Genomic DNA, 15,577 nt, shown 5'->3' with positions numbered 1-15,577 from the left:
ACAGTGATGTCACAGTACAGTGATAATACACACAGTGATGTCACAGTACAGTGATAATGCACACAGTGATGTCACAGTACAGTGATAATGCACACAGTGATGTCACAGTACAGGGATAATACACACAGTGATGTCACTGTACAGAGATAATACACACAGTGGTGTCACAGTACAGGGATAATACACACAGTGATGTCACAGTACAGGGATAATACACGCAGGGATGTCACAGTGCAGGGATAATACACACAGTAATGTCACAGTACAGGGATATTACACACAGTGATGTCACAGTACAGGGATAATACACACAGTAAAGTCACAGTACAGGGATAATACACACAGTGATGTCACAGTACAGGGATAATACACACAGTGATGTCACAGTACAGGGATAATACACGCAGGGATGTCACAGTGCAGGGATAATACACACAGTAATGTCACAGTACAGGGATATTACACACAGTGATGTCACAGTACAGGGATAATACACACAGTAAAGTCACAGTACAGGGATAATACACACAGTGATGTCACAGTACATGGATAATACACACAGTGATGTCACAGTACAGGGATAATACACACAGTGATGTCACAGTACAGGGATAATAGACACAGTGATGTCACAGTACAGGGATAATACACACAGTGATGTCACAGTACAGGGATAATACACACAGTGATGTCACAGTACAGGGATAATACACGCAGGGATGTCACAGTGCAGGGATAATACACACAGTAATGTCACAGTACAGGGATATTACACACAGTGATGTCACAGTACAGGGATAATACACACAGTATAGTCACAGTACAGGGATAATACACACAGTGATGTCACAGTACATGGATAATACACACAGTGATGTCACAGTACAGGGATAATACACACAGTGATGTCACAGTACAGGGATAATACACACAGTGATGTCACAGTACAGGGATAATACACACAGTGATGTCACAGTACAGGGATAATACACACAGTGATATCAACATCCATCTTTTTTTGAAAAAGATGTCAGTTTTGGGACCGCTACTGGATTGAGGAACGAGCAAGAGGAGGAGAGTGACAGGGCCATCCTTCTAGTGTCTTCCCAAGTGGTAATTGTTGTCATAGTGAGTATGAATGACTGTCTTTGTCTGTACCCCTTTTCCCAACCCCTTTAGAATGGTTAAGCATTGATATGATGCCATCTTTGGTATTTGTTTTAATATAGTATGCATATGGTACTGCTGGATTTTGCATTATGATACGCAAACAGGACATTTACATTGCTGATACTCCACGGGGAAATAGATCCCTTCTGTTTTGTCTTTTAGTTATTTTATTATTGGAAAACTTTCATGTGATATTTGTACATGATAACTTGTTTGTTAAATATTTTTGAAAAATAATAATAAAAATACAATTTTATAAAAAAAAGAAAAAGATGTCAGTTTTATACAAATGCATGGGTTTAGCTGGTGTAGCACAGGAAAAAGTAAGCAGGTACACCGATAGCCAAAGTCATGCCCTTTGTGCAGGTATGTTTCCACAGACCGAGCAGGTTCGTGTGCAGGACGGCTAAGGCTGTGTTCACATGACGCATTCCAAACACTTACACATTTCTGAACCAATTTATTACATCAATACATCCCTATGTACATCAATGTATTTATTCCAGCAATTTATTTATTTTTTTATTCTTTTTACAGTCATTGCATTATTTATTCATTTATTGATTCAATCTTTCCCTTTTATATATATTTTTAACTGTGCTACTATTGATACATATCTTTACACTTCCGTGTATGTTTTTTTTAATATAGTCTCTTTTTAGTCTCTTCTCAATCCGTTGAGATTCCGAAACGCCTTGTGTAACCGAGACACCACTAAAAAGTTTTTGTGAAGATCGTTCCAAATTCCTTTGACTAGCAGTGTGTGCCGCAGTGACAACCGCCCCATTACCCAATGCGCCTGAGCCAGACTGATGTGGCTACTGTGTTCTGACGATCCTGTCAACGGGCAGCACCAAGGCTTCCTACTAGTGTTGTGCCTGGTATTAGCACAACTCTGATTCCTGCGATCTGTAATACCAAAGAGCAAGTCAGACATGAAACGATAGCGTAATATGCTTTATGTTTATCTTTTCATCAGGAGGAACTTTCATAAACCTTTTTAATGATGTTTTATATGTAATATTTTTTATATATGATGTTAACTAGGTTCAAGACCACAGGTGTATAAATAAGGGCCAATCTCTAGTCATAAGTAAAGCCCCTTCTACACTGGCGTTTTTCACGCGCGAGTTCTGCGCGTGCATTTGACGCGCAGAACTTGCATTGCACTCTGTCCCATTGTATTCAATGGCTCTTTCTCCATTAGCGTTGTTTTTGACGCGCGTGCTTGCGTTCGTTTGCACGCGCGTCAAAATCGCAGCATGCTCTATTTTTGCGAGTCACGCGCAATTTTCACGCCCCATTCAAGTCTATGGAGATGCATCAAGAACGCATTGCACTCGCAATCATTGCAAGTGCAATGCGAGTGCAATGCGTTTTAAACGTAAGGGTTGCTAGGTGACCAGAATAACAGTATTTCCCCTGCTCGCGAACGATCATTTAATTAAAAAAACACAGTGAAGAACAGTGAAGAATAGAATAAAACCAGTGAACACAGTGAAAACAGTGACCACAGGATCATTTAAGAGAAAAACACAGTGCAGAACACAGTGCAGAATAGATTACAGATGTTCGGCACATCTGCTTACTTGTCGGGAGATACGCGCGGAACGGTGCGCCCAAAATAGCATGTGAAGAACACATTGCAGATGTATTTAAACATCTGCAATTTGTTCTTCACACACATATATATTGTTCTTCACATGCTATTTTGTTCGCACCATTCCGCGCGTATCTCCCGACAAGTAATCTCCCGACTGTGTTCTGCACTGTGTTTTTCTCTTAAATGATCCTGTGGTCACTGTTTTCACTGTGTTCACTGGTTTTATTCTATTCTTCACTGTTCTTCACATCTGCTAACTTGTCGGGAGATAATATACACGGGGAACAGTGAAGAATAGATCGCAGATGTTTGCAACTTATCAGAAGACATTATTTTTTAATTAAATAACCCATTTTAATCCCAAACCATGGTCCCTTTGAAAAATGCTCGAGTCTCCCATTAACACGCGCGTGAAAAACGCAAAAACGCTAATTACTCCAAGGAAAAATGGAACAAAAACGCAGCCAAAAACGTCAGTTTTTCACACATTGCACCCTGACGTGAAACGCAACGCTAGTGTGGAAGAGGCCTAAGAGTGCGGTTTAGTGCTAGAAACGCGCTGATGATAGCCTGTATACCTGTATATTGCTGTTTGGATGCTATGTAATTGATGAATAAAGGCGATTTATAAGACGGTGTCAGGTTCACAGGGGTGAACTCTGGGACTTCTGGTCCTTCGTCCGATGCTTCTGGTGGTGCTAGCAGCGTTCTCCGACCTCCTGGGCATCTCCGTGCAAACTCCACCTCCAAACTCTCCTAACCTAAGTAATGCTCCGAGATTACTTAGATTATTTCATCAGGCCTATCATTGGAAGCCATCTTTCCAATCTAGGGGTCCAAAGGCCCCCCATCGGGGGAGGGAGGGGGTACTGTCAGATTCGTAGGGGAGAACATGGGACTTCTGGTCCTTCCTCCGTTGCTTCTGGTGGTGCTAGCAGCATTCTCCGACCTCCTGCGCATCTCCGTGCGAACTCCACCTCCAAACTCTCCAATCAGGTTCTGGTCGTGGGGTTCTGGCTGCATAAATTGCAGCTTTACTAGTCACCTGTGCCAGTTTTTGAATTCCCTTTCATCGCTTGCTCCTTGCTATAGGTTTGACTTGCTCTGTGTCCTGAATTGTTGTGACCTCGGCTCGTTTTTGACGCTGACCCTTTTGCTTAGTGATTTTGCTCTTGACGTACCCTCTCGTTGTGACTCCGGCTAGTTTACCATTCTTTTGTGTTTTATGTTTGTCAGTCTGTTCTTGTTGTTTCCTTCCCGCATTTGTCTAGTGTATTCCGAGTCTTCAAGTAGTCGCCCCACGGGTTAGCGTGAGGGGGCTATAGGAAGGGACAGAGGTTGGGGCAAACTCAGGGCACACTATCCCTGTGTTACCCAATCCTAACAGACAGAAACACTGGCCACACATAGGTCTGCATCCTGTATCCGACCTGCTACATTCTCTCCTCCCATGGAGCCTTTGTCAGCTGTGGTTGCTCAGGTCCAGACCTCAACTTAACCTTACCCAATCTTCTTTAGCACAACTCTCTCTGGGGAGCCTTATTATAACCATCTCACCAAAATCTGTTTCCTTCTGCAAATACTACTCTAAGAGCGCTTTCTGGTCTCTCCTTGTCCGCCTTTCCTATGCACATTTTGTAACCGGTAACACTGATTCGATGAACACCAGAACATCCAAGTAAAGCTGGTGATGAAAATACTGAATATGCAGTTTTGCAATAAGTTGGAAATGAAAGGAAAAAGGATTTATGACACAACACGTCAGAATAAGATGTGAGTCATGAAGGAAGGTGATCGCACGACAACTGCGTCTGGCCACATCTGAACATAAGTGGCCTGAGGAACACATTCTTTCATTTATTTTGCACATTTCTTTGACTGATTCACTCTAAGATGTAATAATCCATTCAGCGCATGCACAGCAGCTGTTCCCATTACATGTCATCATTCATCAGAATAACATCAGTATTTTATATGGGGGGTTCCAGGTCTGTGCAGAGCCCCGGGCCTATAATACATATAATCCACCACTGGCTAAACTCCATTTGACCAAGGTGTTATCAGATGTTTTTATGTGGAAATGTCAGATGCAAATCTTTAAATCCACCATCAATAGTCTACTAACCTGTAAATGATGGAAATCCATCCGCCACTGCAAATAATGGGCAGGAATACCAGGCTTTAGCTGCCAGACAACCAACATTATCTATCAGAGATAAAAGCTCCTAGTCCCTATAGTACGACTTCACAATATTTGGCTTTCTAAGGTCAATTGTGATTAGGATTCCTGCATTAATGATCATTTATAACCAAGACACAGCGGTGCTAGGAAGATACCCAGCATTTCCCATATACTGTACATGGAACTTGTGTGGGCCTCCATCATTATCGCCCATTTGTATGGACAGTCTACGTTTTGTTACTTGTGGCAAGTGGCATCCCCATATGGGGGACATGTATATATTCACACAACGCATTTTTGCTTTATTTCATAGTCACATATAAAAAAACCTATTTTGTTTCACTTGAAATAGTTATACGGCTTGTATTTTACAGGATGATTCATATTTTTAGACACATACAATGTTTTTGGGAAAAAAATTCTACCATTGTTTTTTTGCCCTTGATTTTGCACTGTTCACCACACAAATAGTTTCATTACAGTTGATGATACCAAATATGCGTAGGTTTTTCTATGCTTTACTAATTTTGTATAGTAATGCCACATTCTGGGACACATGACATGGGAGCCTGGATAAGAAAAAAAATGTAGTTCCCCTGGTCTCGTTCCTATATCACTCCTGTACTTTCAGTTTAGGCGTGCACCTAGCTGGAAGTCTTGAGTGAGCATAGGACCCTCTTCATCCAATAGATGTCTCAGGATTCTATTGGCATAATTTTAAAAGTTGATTTTAAAAGGAAGGAGGCCATGGATAACTCATAGATAACCTGGATCTGTGAGTAAATGTCCCTTGTTTATCATGATGGATTTTGATGGTAGATTTCCTTTAAAGAAGACCTGTCAGGTCAATTTGGGACCCTAAACTAACTACAGGTCCAAATGGAAATGTGGTTTAGGGTCTCAAATAAAACTTTACAAGTGCAGTGGGTGGAGAAAAAAGAAAAAACAAACTTTTATACAGAAAGTCCCCAGGTTACATACAAGATAGGTTTGTTCTTAAATTGAATTTGTATGTAAGTTGGAACTTTATATTTTAGAATTGTAACTCCAGACAAATTTTTTTTTGGTCCCTGACAATTGGAATTTAAAAATGTTGGATTGTCATAAGAACCAGGATTAACAATAAAGCTTAATTACAGACACCTGTGATAACTGTTATAGCTGATCATTGTAACCTAGGACTAAAGTACAGTAAATTACCAATATCCAGAGGTCTGTTTGTAACTAGGGGTTGTCTGTAAGTCGGAAAGCGGGATGGTCTTGCTGTGGCCGGGTGCCACCATGTTGTTCCACAGGTGCGACTAGCCTGCGGTTGCAGCCAAGGTCGAGGTACAAATTTGTAGTAAGGTTCAGGCACAGAGTCAGGGCAGGTGGCAAAGGTGCAAGATCATAGTTCAGATCTGAGGACAGCAACAGGAGATCAAGACCAGGAAGGAACGGGAACAGGCACAGGAACACCAGCTCGAAGATCCGTCAGGGAATCATGGGAACAGCTGGCCTTTAAGGAACCCCAGAAGTGCCAGCGGCAATCAGAAAGTGCAGAGGGAGCGGGGCCTGGGACGCCGCGCAATGGAGAGGGGCACGAGTCCGTGACATGGATCACGGGGGCACCCACCACTTCCGAAGTTAACACAATTGGAATATATCCAGGATCAAAGTCCATAAGGACCTTTGGGTGGTTTATGTCCCAAATCGCCCTGATTATATCCAGTTAAGTGAATCACAGTACCAATTACTGCTTTCTACCCACTGCTGGATCTGTATTTGCAGGGGGTAGTAAAGCTACCCTCCCACAAACATGTGTAGGTCTTGGCCTGCAGACAACGGTCCCATTGTCTGTTGTTTTTGACCCGACAGTCATCAGTTTGTGAGCTCTGCTCACGTGCCGAGGACAATAATAAAAGACTGCCTGAGCCACAAACTCAGAACAGTAATAGAACCTACATCATTTCATAGAAAACCCATTCTTGAAAAGAGCTGAGCTCGGGGAGAAGCATCTGCTCTGTCTCCCTTTTTGCTCTTTTGCAGCCCGGCTCAGCTTACTCTCACCTTTTTATGATTTGTTATGTGGGTGCCTATCAGGATTTCAGCCAAATACGAAATTCAAGTTCCATACACATGATTTTTCTTAGGGGCATATTTTAGATGCTTTCAGATAAAGTGGTCTGTTTTGGTGACAGACGCCCTGTATAAAAATATATAAGGTCACTCAGCCACTAAAATGTAAAGTATACAGCTGGCATTAATCCTTACTTTCCATTGAGGTTTTCCACTACAGATAATCCACAGCCCTAGTGTGTTCCTGTGGTTTGGGGCATATGAACAGCGGCTCTTCAAATGGCACAACCCCTTTACTCTGGCCTGACACAGTGTTTGACTGATGGCAGCAATTCCAGCTTATACATGCTCTGCAAGTATACATCGCACAAGGAGCTTTTTAACCCGACTGGAAAATGTGTAAAGTGAGGAAACATAGCCTAAAAAATCTGTAGAAATGAGATCTACAGGGGTAAGGGTGCCTCGTGATGTTACCAAAACAATGATGGAGTACAAATACTGTAAGTAGCACTGCTAGAGTCACGCTACTGACCATATACATTAGATTAAGGGTGGGCAAACCTACCAACTTTGGTAAATTTATCTAATATGTATAGGGGTTCACTAACTCTCCCCTAACAGCAGATGTCGGGAGGGGAGGGATCAGTCAGTTTGGTTTCAACATCTCCAATCCTTTTGTTTGCAAACGGAGATAAGCTACTATCTTAAAAAAATTAGCAAAGGCTTATTCCCCCTCTCCCTCAGACTCGGTCATGTCAAAAATGGATGTGTATTTAGGAAATAGTTGTCAGCAAACTCAGGAAGCCCCCACCCGTCCCCCCAAAACATAAAGACTGTATACCTGGGGTAGACTGTGCAGCGCTCCAGAGAGACTGTATACCTGGGGTAGACTGTGCAGCGCTCCAGAGAGACTGTATACCTGGGGTAGACTGTGCAGCGCTCCAGAGAGACTGTATACCTGGGGTAGACTGTGCAGCGCTCCAGAGAGACTGTATACCTGGGGTAGACTGTGCAGCGCTCCAGAGAGACTGTATACCTGGGGTAGACTGTGCAGCGCTCCAGAGAGACTGTATACCTGGGGTAGACTGTGCAGCGCTCCAGAGAGACTGTATACCTGGGGTAGACTATGCAGCGCTCCAGAGAGACTGTATACCTGGGGTAGACTGTGCAGCGCTCCAGAGAGACTGTATACCTGGGGTAGACTGTGCAGCGCTCCAGAGAGACTGTATACCTGGAGTAGACTGTGCAGTGCTCCAGAGAGACTGTATACCTGGGGTAGACTGTGCAGTGCTCCAGAGAGACTGTATACCTGGGGTAGACTGTGCAGTGCTCCAGAGAGACTGTATACCTGGGGTAGACTGTGCAGCGCTCCAGAGAGACTGTATACCTGGAGTAGACTGTGCAGTGCTCCAGAGAGACTGTATACCTGGGGTAGACTGTGCAGTGCTCTAGAGAGACTGTATACCTGGAGTAGACTGTGCAGCGCTCCAGAGAGACTGTATACCTGGGGTAGACTGTGCAGCGCTCCAGAGAGACTGTATACCTGGGGTAGACTGTGCAGCGCTCCAGAGAGACTGTATACCTGGGGTAGACTGTGCAGCGCTCCAGAGAGACTGTATACCTGGGGTAGACTGTGCAGCGCTCCAGAGAGACTGTATACCTGGGGTAGACTGTGCAGCGCTCCACAGAGACTGTATACCTGGGGTAGACTGTGCAGCGCTTCAGAGAGACTGTATACCTGGGGTAGACTATGCAGTGCTCCAGAGAGACTGTATACCTGGGGTAGACTGTGCAGCGCTCCAGAGAGACTGTATACCAGGGGTAGACTATGAAGTTCTCTGAAGCTTATAAAGAGCTCCTAAGAGACTGTACAACTGGGGTAGACTGTGTATTGCTGAAGTGAGACTGTATTACTGGGGTATAGTGTGCAGTGCTCCGGCACCACGCCGATACTGCCTATTGCCTCACCAAACTACAACAGCCGCCAGATACAGTACGTCAATACCTCTACCTATCACTCCCTGCCTCCTCCTGGAGTCTCCATGCAGACAGCTTTCTGGGACCTTTTATTTTATGTATATATTTCTCACCATAGCTTATAATAGGGCACATTTACTTACCCGGCCGAAGGAAATGCACTGCGCTGCGATTCACAAAGATCGTGCGCCCGATATCCTGCATCTGTCACTTCCCGCTCAGGATCTGCCGGAGTTCACCATCTTCTTCCTGGTGCAAGTAAATGCATTGGTTGCGACACAATTTGAATATTAAATCCCACGCTCAGTGCAAATCAGTCGGATCGTCCAACAGTCCGCCCCCAGATTTCTGTTGCATGAAAACCAGCTTAGCTGCGCCAAAATCCGACTGCATGCAACAAAATCCCCTTCTAAATAGCTGTCACAGCGGCGCAAATCTCGAAAATTTTTCAAATCCAACGAAAGTGCGTTCCGTGGACCCTTAGTAAATAAACCCCCAATGTTTTCTAAAGGGTAAATAGTAATTGTATTCAGAATGGGATAGGATATCTGAAATTTGGAGATGACACATGTTTTAACACCGATAAGCTGCCTGTTAGCACTACTGACCATGGAGCCCAAGCAGATACTTCAATGGGAGTCCAGTCTGAAGCAACTCGGTACAGCCACTGCATTGTGGATGGAGACAGCCCTCATGCACAAAACAACTGCTAGCACATTGGTGTGCATGAGGGCTTATAATGACTAGAAATTAAGGCTTGTTCAACTCTGGGAAAAAATATCTTAAAGGAAACCTACCATTTCAAATGGTAGGTGTAAGCTGTAAACACCGAGCACCAGCTCAGGGTGAGCTGGTGCCGGTGCTTAGTTTAGTTAGTGTTATAAACTGTGGTATCGCGGTTTTACCACTTTTTAAACTTTATAGCAGAAACTGCTTCGGCGCTGCGTGCGCGATCGCGCGCCTACATAGGAAATGCACACGGTCGCGCGCAGCGCCGAAGCAGCTTCTGCTATAAAGTTTTAAAAGTGTTAAAACCGCGATACCGCAGTTTTAACACTAACGAAACTAAGCACCGGCACCAGCTCACCCTGAGCTGGTGCTCGGTGTTTACAGCTTACACCTACCATTTGAAATGGTAGGTTTCCTTTAAAGGCTCGTCCACATTGTACCACTGGCTCTTGTACAAAAAAAAAAAAAGTCAAGCATATCTACCAAAAGCTTTACATAGATATTTGTGGAGATTATCAGAGCTGGAGATATTGGAGATAAAGCTGTGGTTATGGGGCAAACTATTTTTTAGTAATCCAATTCAAAACATTGCAAGTCAATTCTCAGTTTTTCTGAAATGACTGTTAATAGCAATAACTGATAGTAGATGGCAAGATGCAGAATAATCCATGTCCAAGGGTTAAAGTATGCCTCAACTTATAAAATAACTTTCCATAAATTTATTGTACAGATGAATATAATGGCGAATATAAAATAATTATTACTATTACTACTTACCAGGCTGCATGCCTTACTCCTCATAGACACTGTCACGGTTCGTGAGGGGCGTACCGTCTGAGAGTCTCTGAGGGCAGAGTCTGTGGACCCTCTGGACCGCCGTGGGAGTTGGTATGGGACCCACGGTGCCAGCCAAGGTAATAAATGCAGGAAAAAGTCACAACCTGAGATGACAGCAGGAACGCAGAGGAGCACTGGTAACGCTGGTACGGAGTGAGGACACTGCTGGGCTGGGACCTTGGAAAGCACGGCAGAAGCACAGGAAGGCAGGAGGTCACCAGTGGGCTGGAACTTTGGATGGTACAACAGGAGCACAGTCGTACAGGAACGGACCACAGGGTAAGGACCACAAGGTAAGGACCACCGGATACGGACCACAGGATACGGACCAACAGAAACGGACCACCGGATACGGACCACCGGACACGGACCACAGGATGCGGACCACCAGATACGGACCACAGGATACAGACCACCGGACACGGACCACAGGACACAGACCATCGGATACGGACCACCGGATGCGGACCGCAGGATACGGACCACCGGACATGGACCGGAACAGGACCTCAGGATACACACAGGAACAGAACCACGGGGTACACACAGGAGGCTTTCACTTCAGTTGGAAAGACTTGAAGATCCGGCAGGGAGTGAAGGAGACCACCGGGTTATATAGGAAACCCGGAAGTGACCAGCGCCAATGGAGAGGACGCTGGCCCTTTAAGTTCTAAAGGAGTCAGCGCGCGCACTAGGAGCGGGAGTGCGCCCCTGGAAGACAGGAGACTGCGGCCTGCACACCGGAGACCAGGAGCCAGAATAGGTAAGTCCGGGGATGGGGGCAGAGATGGCGCCACAGAGAGGAATCTGGGTGTGCCTGCGATCCGTGACCAGAATTGCAGGGACACTTGTGACAGTACCCTGACGGTCCTCTACCAGAGCATCTGTGCGGGAGAGCAGGTGCTGGAATTGCAGTAAAGGAAGCATTCTTTGATGCAAGCAAAGTTTTTAAAGGAGAAAATTATTATTTCAAATGAAAAACATTTTTTAAACCTTGTGAAAATAAAATTTCTATTCATTTTGCAACTGAAATGTATGAGTTTTCAAAGAAAACACAAAATTGTCCGGGTGACCCCAAGTGTATATTGAAAAATGACCCAATATTCTGTCTCCCACAGTTATCCACATTACAAAAAACAATGGGGCTTATTTACTAAGGGTCCACGAATCGCATTTCCATATGACTTCCCGATTTTTCGGGATTTGCGCCACTAGGACAGATATTTAAAAGGGGATTGTGTCGCACGCAACCAGGCTTTGGTGCAGCGGCACCGGTTTTCATGCGACAGAAATCGGGGGGTGAGCCGTCCGACTATCTGACTGATAAATTAACTGAAAAACATAACTGTTGCTTTCTTTAGATGTAATGAACCTCTAAAGCTTCTTTGGCTCCTCCTACAATAAGCGTCGCCTCAGCTGCAGGCTATTCCATAAATCCGCATTCCTAGAACATGGCTCTTCCATCTGTTAGGTGCAGAGGGTGTTCTTTTTTTTCCCAGCTGTCACTAAAGTTGTGTCTACACCAAAGCCATCAATTCTCAGGTACTTGCATGATGAAGAGAGGAGGAAAGCAAATGTGACGTTATCTTTCAGGAATGCACAATAGAGGATGCTGAGAAAAGGAAACCGCGTTGTGGCTCTAGGGATACATTGTTAAAGGGCATATTCACATCACAATTTCACACGTTAGGATTTGCCTAATGCGGCCATAAAATCCTTTGAGGTGTTTCTACAACAGACATAAGAACTGGATTTTCCACAAAAAAAAAAGACATTTATCTTAAAGGACATCTATCACCAGATCATGAATTGTAAAGCAAGCACACCGACATACAGGTGTGTGCCCCCTCTGGCAGGATCTGCTCTTCTTTTAGCTTCTTATGTCCTGACTTTGACTTAAAAAGGCTTTAAAATTATGCAAATGAGTCTGAGGGGCTCCAAGCTCCGTAGGAGTTAATGTACTTTAGTGCCCCTTAGGCTCATTTGCATAATTTTTAAAAACAAGGGTAAAAGAAGCTAAAAGAACAGCAGATCCTGTCAGAGGGGCACACACCAGTATGTCTGTATGTTTGGTTTACAATCCTTGATCTGGTGATAGATGTCCCTTAATGAACAAAGTTGAGAAACCAAAGTTTGTAATAAAAAAAAGATAAAGGGGCACATTTACATACCCGGTCCAGTCACGATCCCGCGGTGCGTTGTCCGACGAGGATTCGGGTCTGCCGGGATTCACTAAGATCGTGCGCCCGATATCCAGCAGGTGTCGCTGCGCCGAGGTCCGCCGGAGTTCACCTTCTTCTTCCTGGTGCAAGTAAGTGCTTGATCTTGCGACACAAATAGTTTTTAAATTCCACAATTTTTCAGAATCCGTCGGGTTGTCCGATGGCCAAAAACCCGGGGCAATTCAGCGCAAAAGGGCACAAATCGGAAATATTTGCGAGAACCCGACGGAGTGGCGGTCGCAGGACCCTTAGTAAATGTGTAGAGGTTAAATAGAAGAATATATGGTATAGCAGATTATAAGGTGAGGATACAAGGCCACTCCCACACTTCAGACGAGACTAGATAAAAACAAATAAAAACAACATTTGATGAAACCACCCCTGCAGCGCATACATCAGAAAGCTGTATCTGCCGGCCCGGCTGCTCGGTATTGCCAAAGAGTTTTTAAGTACAACTGTCTTTTTCCAAAAACAATTTTTTTTTGTTTTACTATAAAACTCTTGCAAACTGGCAATGTGTACACTATTCTCTATGGGGAAATGGGAGAGCCAGAAAAAGGACTCCTGATGACAGGTTCCCTTTAAGGTATTTATCCTATATATGACTTCAGACATGACTGAAGCCCCTTCCACACTGGCGTTTTTCACGCGCGAGTTCTGCGCGTGCATTTGACGCGCAGAACTTGCATTGCACTCTGTCCCATTGTATTCAATGGGTCTTTCTTCATTTGCGTTGTTTTGCACTGCGTGCTTGCGTTCGTTTGCACGCGCGTCAAAATCGCAGCATGCTCTATTTTTGCGATTCACGCGCATTTTTCACGCCCCATTCAAGTCTATGGGGACGTATCAAAAACGCATTGCACTCGCAAACATTGCAAGTGCAATGCGAGTGCAATGCGTTTTAAACGTAAGGGTTGCTAGGTGACCAGTATAACAGTATTTCCCCTGCTCGCGAACGATCATTTAATTAAAAAAACACAATGAAGAACAGTGAAGAATAGAATAAAAACAGTGAACACAGTGAACACAGTGAACACAGGATCATTTAAGAGAAAAACACAGTGCAGAACACAGTGCAGAACACAGTGCAGAATAGATTACAGATGTTCGGCACATCTGCTTACTTGTCGGGAGATACGCGCGGAACGGTGCGAACAAAATAGCATGTGAAGAACAATATATATGTGTGTAAAGAACACATTGCAGATGTTTCCATACATCTGCAATGTCTTCTTCACACATATATATTGTTCTTCACATGCTATTTTGTTCGCACCGTTCCGCGCGTATCTCCCGACAAGTAAGCAGATGTGCCGAACATCTGTAATCTATTCTGCACTGAGTTCTTTACTGTGTTTTTCACTTAAATGATCCTGTGTTCACTGTGTTCACTGTGTTCACTGTTTTTATTCTATTCTTCACTGTTCTTCACATCTGCTAACTTGTCGGGAGATAATATACGCGCGGAACAGTGAAGAAAAGATTGTAGATGTTTGCATACATCTGCTATCTTATCAGAAGACATTCTTTTTCAATTAAATAAAACATTTTATTCCCGAACCTTGGTCCCTTTGAAAAAGTCCCATTGACTTAAAAAAACGCGCGTGAAAAACGCACCGAAAACGCAAAAAAACGCGAACAAAAATGGAACAAAAACGCAGCAAAAACGTCAGTTTTTCACGCATTGCACCCTGACGTGAAACGCAACGCTAGTGTGGAAGGGGCCTAAGTGTTTTAACAGATCTTTACACCATATACAATGGTGACATTAACACAGTATTATACATGAGAGTGAAGCGGAGAAGTTGGCAGTGCACTCAGATGTTTATTTGCTTTGGATATGGACTGTATTTTCTTCTGTGTGTGTTCTCTGCATTGGGTTTTCCATCACCTTCTAACAAGTTCACTGCTTACTTTTGATTCTTTTGTATCGCATTACTGTGAATTCACCTTTGCACCTCTTAAATTATTCATGTGTTCTGCTAGAATAATAATTGTACAAACAGCCATTCTGACTGCACTTTATCACAAACACTCTTACTTGTGACATCATTATACATTACATTTTCAGGAATCTTTACAATGTAAATAAAAGCTGAATATGTAGTATTATAGCACACAGAAAGTAAAATACGATGCCTGAAAAACCCATTTGAGGTCTATCTTGAAGGTGTTAGGTGTTAAAATCAGATTTTAGTTTGTAAACTTTTTATATGCACATATAGTATATATTTGTAACATAAAATATGTATAAAATATCCATAAAACGTTAAAGAGTTTGGTGCTAAGATCTAGCTTTATGCTTTCGTTGCTAAACTTTATGGCACCAGTTTCAGCCCCCACGTAACTTCCATTATCTCCAGAAAGTTCCATAAAAGACTTTCGTGAGCAGAGATGACAATCATCCCTGGAAACAGACATCTATATGTAGAGTATGTGACCGGTGTGCATTACATCGCCGCTAGCATGGCGCCTGCGCTGCCCACCTGTTCCCACTCCGGATTCCCGTCTGTGGCCCGTGTGCACGCAATCACCGTCTTCTAGGGCGTGCGTCGGCTTCAGGAAATTTAAAGGGCCAGCGCACCGTTAATTGCCGCTGGCCATTTCCCAGAAGGCTATTTAAACCTGCCTCTTCCATCACACCCTGCCGGATCTTCGTTTCTCGTGCCTTAGAGAAAGCTTTGCCTGATGCCCTGCGCTGTTATTGTGATTTCCCGTTGTGTCCCCGGTTCCATTCCTGACTTCGCTACCTGTCTTGACCTATTGCTAATTCCACGACTCTGATCCCCTGCTGCCCAT

Source organism: Engystomops pustulosus, chromosome 11, assembly GCF_040894005.1.
Source record: "Engystomops pustulosus chromosome 11, aEngPut4.maternal, whole genome shotgun sequence".
In the NCBI taxonomy this organism is placed as follows: Eukaryota; Metazoa; Chordata; class Amphibia; order Anura; family Leptodactylidae; genus Engystomops; species Engystomops pustulosus.
The sequence above is the reverse complement of the archived record's forward strand: the minus strand, read 5'-3'. Positions refer to the sequence as shown.